Consider the following 9037-nt stretch of genomic DNA (forward strand, 5'->3'; position numbering starts at 1 on the left):
TCGGATTAGCAACGACGAACTCTCAATTAATGGCCTTACCTATCGACAACGAAGTTGGCCTTCAAGGTGAGAACAACAACTTGACGCCCAGGGCAGAAAGGCCACTTATCGATGTCGTTGGGGCTCGAGCCGAAGTATCATTAGACGTTAATTCGCATGTGTCCATTGAGACAAACAAACGTTCTGAACCTAAAAATAGCATTCATGTTGGTACTCGATCTGCGACTCGAGACACCCATAACGTTGAGAAAACGGAATCAGCTTGCGTATGATTTTTAAAATATTTCAAGCTCAACAGGTAGCGATAGCTCAGTTGCAAAGTCAAACCCAGATACCGAGCAGGCCGGAGCCCAGTCCACCCCGAGAAGTCACCCACAGAAAGGAGCCAGCTATAGTAAGGTCAAATAAGCAAGAATTGGGGACTAATCCCGAAATTACTAAGATGTTCGAAGAACTGACCAAACGAATAGAGTCAGGAGAAAGGAGGATCGAGGCAAACAATAAAAAAATGGAAACGTATAACTCCAGGGTCAATCAGATCCTGGGAGCACCACCAGTGTTGAAAGGTTTGGGTTCCAAAAAATTCGTGCAAAAGCCTTTTCCGCCAAGTGCAGCTCCAAAACCGATCCCCAAAACATTCCGCATGCCCGAGATTCCTAAATATAATGGAACGACCGACCCCAACGAACATGTCACCTCGTATACATGTTCCATTAAAGGGAATGACCTAGAAGATGATGAAATCGAATTTGTACTGTTAAAAAAATTCGGAGAGACCCTTTCGAAGGGAGCAATGATTTGGTATCACAACCTTCCACCAAACTCCGTCGACTCATTCACCACATTAGCAGATTCTTTCTTAAAGGAACACACAGGGGCCATAAAGGTCGCAACGAGAAAATCAGACCTTTTTAAGGTAAGACAAAGGGGTAATGAAATACTGAGGGAGTTCGTGTCCCGATTTCAAATAGAACGCATGGAATTGCCACCAGTCACAGATGATTGGGCCGTTCAAGCCTTCACCCAAGGGTTGAATGAGCGGAGTTCGATATCATCACATCAGTTGAAACAAAGTTTGATCGAGTATCCTGCCGTAACCTGGGCAGATGTGCACAATCGATATCAATCGAAGATCAGGGTCGAGGACGACCAACTAGGAGCTCCTTCTGGTTCAGTACATCCGAACAGGTCAGTAGTTAAAAACCAGAGGGACATCGACAGGGAGCCAAGGTCGAACAGAGACTGATATCAACCATATACCGCAGATCGAAGGAACGATGGTTCAGGACGCAATTCCACTCGGAACAATCGAAGAAGTGATAAAGGACAGAGTTCTCGAGGACTTATGAGCAAAAGTGATTTTGACAAGTATGTCGATCCTACAGAGACATCTCGGTTATCAAAATATAACTTTAGCATCGATGCATCGGGCATTGTATCAGCAATTGGAAGGATCAAAGATACTAGGTGGCCCAGACCTATACAGACCGATCCTTCCCAAAGAAACCCAAATTTGTTGTGCAAGTATCATGACACGCATGGTCACAAGACCAAGGATTGCACACAATTAAGGGATGAGGTAGCCAGTCTATTCAACGAGGGCCACCTTTGAGAGTTCCTCAACAATCGAGCGAAGAATCATTTCAGAGAAAGGGATGCCAATAGGAAAACTGAACAGGAGGAACCCCAATACGTCATTCATATGATCGTCGGTGGGGTCGACATTCCACAAGGACCATGTTCAAACACACTAAGGTATCAACCACTAGGGAAAAACGAACCCGAGATTATGTGCCCGAAGGCACTTTGTCATTCAACAACGAAGAAGCAGAAGGCATTTCTCAGCCCCACAATGATGCTCTGGTAATTTCTCTCTTATTAAATAAAGTTCAAGTTAAGCATTTTTTAGTTGATCCAGGTAGTTCGGCAAATATCATCCGATCGAGAGTCGTGGAATAGCTCGGCCTACAGAATCAAATTGTACCCACAGCTCGGGTTTTAAACGGCTTCAATATGGCCAGTGAAACAACTAATGGGGAGATTATTCTACCGGTGAATGTGGTTGGAACAATTCAAGATACCAAGTTCCACGTAATTGAGGGTGACATGAGGTACAATTCCCTGCTTGGAAGGCCTTGGATCCACAATATAAGGGTAGTCCCTTCGACACTCCACCAAGTGAATAAATTCCTAACATCGGACGGTGTAAAAACAGTATACGGGGAGCAGCATGCTGCAAAGAAAATATTTGCGGTCGATGAGGTAACACCGATATCGGCACTATCAACCTCGGAAAGGTCGAGCATCAAAAGTAAAGAGGAAGTCAAATAGCAATCACAGCTATCAGCCTCGGACGAATTGGGGAAGCGTGAGATAGAAGAAGAAGAGGAGTATTTTCTGACCCCTCGAACTTTTATTGTTGCCGAAGATTCCGACGCCACCAAATCGACGGTTGAAGAGCTGGAATAGATTATATTGATCGAGTACCTACCCGAGCGAAAGGTATACCTGGGAACGGGGTTAACCCTCGAACTCAGGAAAAGGCTTATTCAATTTTTTATTGATAACATAGATTATTTTGCTTGGTCCCATTTAGATATGACAGGAATCCCACCGGAGATAACGACGCATCGGCTAAGCCTGGACCCCGGGTTCAAACCGGTGAAGCAAAAGAAGAGACCCCAGTCCGAGATAAAGCACGCATTCATAAAAGATAAGGTAAATAAACTTCTCAAAATAGGGTCCATTCGGGAGGTGTAATATCCCGAACGGTTAGCCAATGTAGTTGTAGTCCCTAAAAAGGGAACAAACTTAGAATGTGTGTAGATTATAAGGATTTAAACAAGGTGTGCCCCAAAGATTCTTTTCCACTGCCTAACATCAATCGCATGATCGATGCCACGGCCGGCAACGAGATCCTTACTTTTCTCGATGCCTATTCCGGGTACAATCAAAGCCAAATGAACCCGGAGGACCGAGAAAAGACTTTATTTATTACCAAGTATGGACATATTGTTATAATGTAATGCCCTTCGGGCTAAAAAAACTGCAGGAGCTACTTATCAACGCCTAGTAAATAAAATGTTCGAAGAACAAATAGGTAAATAAATGGAAGTTTATATTGACGACATGCTAGTTAAGTTCCTGCACGCAGAGGACCATTTGGTTCATTTGCAGGAAACGTTCGAGATTTTAAGGAAATACAACATGAAGCTCACCCCCGAGAAATGTGCTTTCGGGGTCGGATCGGGCAAGTTCCTTGGCTTCATGGTATCGAATCGGGGGATCGAGATCAACCCCGATAAAATCAAGGCCATTAATGATATCACCATCGTGGACAATGTAAAAGCCATACAGAAGCTAACCGGACGGACAGCTGCCTTAGGCCGATTCATTTTGAGGTCGTCGGATCGAAGCCACCAATTCTTCTCTCTACTCCAAAAGAAGAACAATTTCGCCTGGACCCCGGAATGCCAACAGGCGTTAGAGGAATTGAAGCGATACCTATCGAGCCCACCGCTGCTTCACTCTACGAAGGCAGATGAGAAACTTTACTTGTACTTGGTAGTATCAGAAATAGTGGTAAGTGGTGTCCTAGTTCGAGAAGAGCAAGGTACACAATTTCCCGTTTATTATATAAGTCGAACCTTAGGGGAAGCAGAAACTAGATATCCGCACTTAGAAAAATTGGCACTTGCACTAATAAGCGCCTCTAGAAAGTTAAGGCCATACTTTCAATGTCACCCCATATGCGTGTTAACCACTTACCCACTGCGTAAAAGCCCGAACTATCGGGCCGATTGGACAAATGGGCCGTCGAACTCAGTGGGTACGATATCGAATATCAACCTCGAACGGCCATCAAGTCTCAAATTTTAGCGAATTTCGTGGCCGATTTTACGCCAACCCTCGTACCCCAAGTTGAAAAGGAACTCTTGTTAAAATCGGGTACATCATCGGGGGGTATGTACCCTCTTCACAAATGGTGCTTCGAATGTGAAGGGGTCCGGGCTAGGCATTGTTTTAAAGCCGCCCACGGGTAGCACTATTAGGCAGTCTATCAAAACCTCTAAGTTGACTAACAATGAGGCCGAGTACAAAGCAATGATTGCAGGTCTCGAGCTAGCTAAATGCTTTGGAGCAGAAGTCATTGAAGCCAAGTGTGACTCTTTACTGGTGGTAAACTAAGTAAACAAAACCTTCGAAGTTCGAGAGGATAGAACGCAAAGTTATTTGGAAAAACTGCAGGTAACTTTGCATCATTTCAAAGAATGGACTTTACAGCATGTACCTCAAGAACAAAACAGTGAGGCCGATGCACTTGCAAAACTGGGGTCATCAGTCGAGTAAGACGAGATCAGCTCAGAGACTGTCGTTCAACTCTCGATATTAGTGATCGAGGAAGGTCATGCCCAGATAAACTCTACAAGCTTAACCTGGGATTGAAGGAATAAATATATTGAATACTTGAAGAACGGAAAGCTCCCATCAGACCCTAAAGAGTCGAGGACCCTACAAATCAAAGCTGCTCGATTCACGTTGGCTAAAGATGAAATATTATCCAGAAAGACATTCGATGGACCATTGGCAGTATGCTTAGGACCAGGAGACACCGATTATGTTTTACGAGAGGTCCATGAAGGCATTTGTGGGAACCACTCCGGCGCCAAATCACTGGTACACAAAATCATTAGAGCAGGATATTACTGGGATAACATGGAAAAAGACACTAAGGAGTTTGTTCGAAAATGTGATAAATGTCAAAAGTTTGCACCGATGATCCATCAGCTCGGAAAACAACTTCATTTAATCATATCCCCATGACCATTCATGAAATGGGGGATGGACATCGTCGGCCCTCTATCATCGGCCCCAGGTAAAGCTAAGTTCATTTTATTTATGACTGACTATTTCTCTAAATGGGTTGAAGCACAGGCGTTCGAGAAAGTGAGAGAGAAAGAAGTTATAGACTTCATCTGGGATCACATCGTATGTCGATTTGGGATACCCGCCGAAATAGTGTGTGATAATGGAAAATAATTTATCGGTAGCAAGGTGACGAAATTCCTCGAAGACCATAAAATAAAAAGGATATTAACAACGTCATATCACCCTAGTGGGAACGGACAGGCCGAATCGATGAACAAAAGTATCATTCAAAACATAAAGAAAAGGTTGAACGACGCTAAGGGGAAATGGAGAGAAATTTTACCCGAAATCCTTTGGGCATATCGAACAACATCAAAATCTAGTACGGGGGCAACCCCATTCTTCTTAGTATATGGCTCTGAGGCCTTGATTCCAGTCGAAGTCGGGGAACCCAGTGCCAAGTTTTGACATACAACAGAAGAGTCAAATCACGAGGCTATGAATACTAGTCTCGAATTATTAGATGAAAAATGAGAAGTCGCTCTCATCTGATTGGCCACCCAAAAACAGCGGATCGAAAGATACTATAATCGAAGAACCAACCTTCGCTATTTTAAAATCGGGGACTTAGTGCTAAGGAAAGTCACCCTCAACACCCGAAATCCAAATGAAGGAAAATTGGGCCCGAACTGGGAAGGACCGTATCAGGTACTCGAAATCGTCGGTAAAGGATCCTACAAGCTCGGTGTTATAAACGGCAAACAACTACCATGCAATTGGAACGTGTCGCACCTAAAACGATACTACTGCTAAGGTACGACCTTCCCATGTTCGTTTATATTTTGGAACTAACCCTTGTAGGAGTTCGGCCGGGAATAAGGATGGGTTGTTCAACACAAAGCCTTAGGCATGAAAGCATGCGTTGCACTCTTTTTCCCTTAGACCGGTTTTATCCCAAATGGGTTTTTCGACAAGGTTTTTAATGAGGCAACTATTGATCGTGCTAACTTAGAACAATTCAATAGTATCCGAAGCCTCTTTACAATCAACCTCGAATACTGGGGGGGCATTACCCTCAAATATATCAAGTTAGATGCAAGAAAGTTACTTCATAACAACAGGGTTCCGATAGGAAAAGTTGTAAGAGCCAAATGGTCAAAACGAACCATGCTCGTGTAGGTTGCTCGATCCCTGGTACAAACATATGAACACATGTATAATGACATAAAAAGAAACTTCTTCTTTGCCTATATCTCATGTCTCAAAACCCATCCTCTATTTAATGATCTATTATGCAAACGGGCTCAAGGATCGACCATTAGCCCATTAATCGGGGACTGCCAATCAAAAAATCAACGAGGCCAAGCCCCACATTAAGCCTACGGGCTACCTTACTTCGAGTTCGAGCAATCACTCACTCGACTATTAAGCCTACGGGCTACCTTACTTCGAGTTCAAGCAATCACTCACTCAACTATAAAGCCTACAGCCTACCTTACTTCGAGTTCGAGCAAAACACTCACTTGACTATTAAGCCTACGGGCTACCTTTCTTCGAGTTCGAGCAATCACTCAGTAGACTATTAAGCCTACGGGCTACCTTTCTTCGAGTTCGAGCAATCACTCACTCGACTATAAAGCCTACGAGTTACCTTACTTCGAGTTTGAGCAATCACTCACTCGACTATTAAGCCTACGGGCTACCATACTTCGAGTTCGAGTAATCACTCACTCAACTACTACAACCTACAGGCTAATATTTCTTCGAGTTCGAGCAATCAAGGGGTTATGAGGCTAGAGTTGCTGATCTCTACTGCTCCCGCAAACGGTGATGTCTCGATTCCCATTGGTCGGTCTGCTATCTGGAATCATTTATTGCTCAGTATGGTTGATTTTGGGTATGGATTGGCTATATTACCATGTTATTCTTGATTGTCATGCTAAAATCGTGAAATTGGCGATATCGAGGTTGCCTAGGTTGGAGTGGAGATGTTTGCTTGCTCACACTCCCAGTAGAGTGATTTCATATTTGAAGGCTCAACAGATGGTTAAGAAGGGGTGTTTGGCATATTTGGACTTCATGAGAGATGTTAGTGCTGATACTCCTACTATTGAGTCAGTTCCAGTAGTGAGGAAGCTCTCATATGTGTTTCCTGCAGCCCTGCTAGGCTTGCCACCCGATAGGAATATTGATTTGGTGCAGGGCACTCACCCCATCTCTATTCCACCTTATCGTATGGCACTAGAGAAGTTGAAGGAATTGAAGGAACGCTTAAATAAGTTTCTTGATAAGGGTTTCATCAGGCCTAGTATGTCACCTTAGGGTGCACCAGTACTATTTGTGAATAAGAAAGATAGTTCTATGCGGATGTGCATTGACTACAGGCAGTTGGACAAGGTTACTATCAAGAACAAGTATCCACTACCGCGTATTGATGATTTATTTGATCAGTTTCAGGGTGCTAGAGTAGTCTCAAAGATTGACTTGAGATCGGGGTACCATCAGTTGAAGTAGGGCTTCAAATATTCCAAAGATGGCTTTCAAGACCCGTTATGGGCATCATGAGTTCTTGGTGATGTCATTTGGGCTGACCAATGCCCTATCAGCTTTCATGCACTTGATGAACTATGTATTTCAACCTTATCTAGACTTTTTCATCATTGTCTTCATTGATGATATGTTGGTGTATTCTCACATCTAGTAGGAGCATGAATAACACTTGAGGATCGTGCTCCAGGCCTTGAGGGAGAAGAACTTATATGCTAAATCAGTTCTGGTTAGACTCGATGAAATTCTTGGGTTACGTGGTCTCTAGTGAGGGGATTAAGATGCATCTAAAGAATATTGAGGCATTTTAAAGTTGCCCCAGACCTTCTACAACTATCGAGATCCGGAGTTTCCTTAGGTTGGCTGGGTATTATTGCTGTTTTCTGGAGGGATTTTCATCTATAGTAGCTCCATTGACTAGATTGATGCAGAAGGGTGCCCCATTCAGGTGGTCTGACTGAGTGTGAGGAGAACTTTCAGAAGCTCAAGATTTCCTTGAATACAACTTCAGTTCTGATTTTGCCTTCGGGATCGGGTTCTTATACAGTATATTGTGATCTTTCACAAGTTGGCATTGTGTGTATGTTGATGCAGGATGGTAGAGTGATTGCCTATGCTTCGCGTCAGTCGAAGCCCCATGAGAAAAACTACGTAGTACACTATTTGGAGTTAGTAGCCATTGTTCACGCGCTCAAAATTTGGAGGCATTATCTTTATGGTGTGTCTCGCGAGGTGTTCACGAATCACAGGAGTCTCCAACATCTATTCACGCATAAGGAATTAAAGTTTAGGAAATATAGGTGGTTAGATCTATTGAAATACTATGACATCACTATTCTTTATCATCCGGGGAAGGCCAATGTGGTGGTCGATGCATTGAGTCGGAAGGCAAGAGCATGGAGAGTCTTGCGTTTATTCCAGCTGGGGAGATACCATTAGCTTTGGATGTTCTGGCTTTGGCCAACATGTTTGTGAGGTTGGAAATTTCGGAGCCTAGCAGGGTTCTTGCTTGTGTTGTATCACAATCGTCCTTGTTTGAGCACATCAAGGCGCGTCGGTATGATGATCCTCACTTGCTTGTCCTTAGGGAAATAATGCAGCACGGTAATGCTAAGGAGGTTACTATTGGTGATGATGGGGGTATTGAGGCTTCATAGACGGATTTGTGTGCCTAATGTGGATGGGTTGCGAGAGTTGATTCTCGAGGAGGCCCATAGTTTGCGGTATTCCATTCATCTAGGTGCCGCAAAGATGTACCGTAATTTGAGGCAGCATTATTGGTAGAGGAGGATGAAGAAGGATATTATTAAGTATGTTGCACGGTATTTGAACTGCCAGCAGGTAAATTGTGAGCATCAGATACCGGGTGGTTTGCTTCAGAGGTTAGATATACTATAGTGAAAGTGGGAGCGTATCACTATGAATTTTGTGGTCGGGTTTCCACGGACCTTGAGGAGATTTGATGTTGTGTGGGTCATTGTAGACACACTGACCAAGTCTGCACACTTCATTCCCGTCATGACTACCTGCACTTCAAAGCATCTGGATCTAATTTATCTTCAAGATATCGTTCGCCTTCATGGTGTGCCTTTGTTGGTTTCGGATTGAGGCACTCAGTTCA

This window comes from Nicotiana tomentosiformis, chromosome 1 (genome assembly GCF_000390325.3).
Source record: "Nicotiana tomentosiformis chromosome 1, ASM39032v3, whole genome shotgun sequence".
NCBI classification, from domain to species: Eukaryota; Viridiplantae; Streptophyta; class Magnoliopsida; order Solanales; family Solanaceae; genus Nicotiana; species Nicotiana tomentosiformis.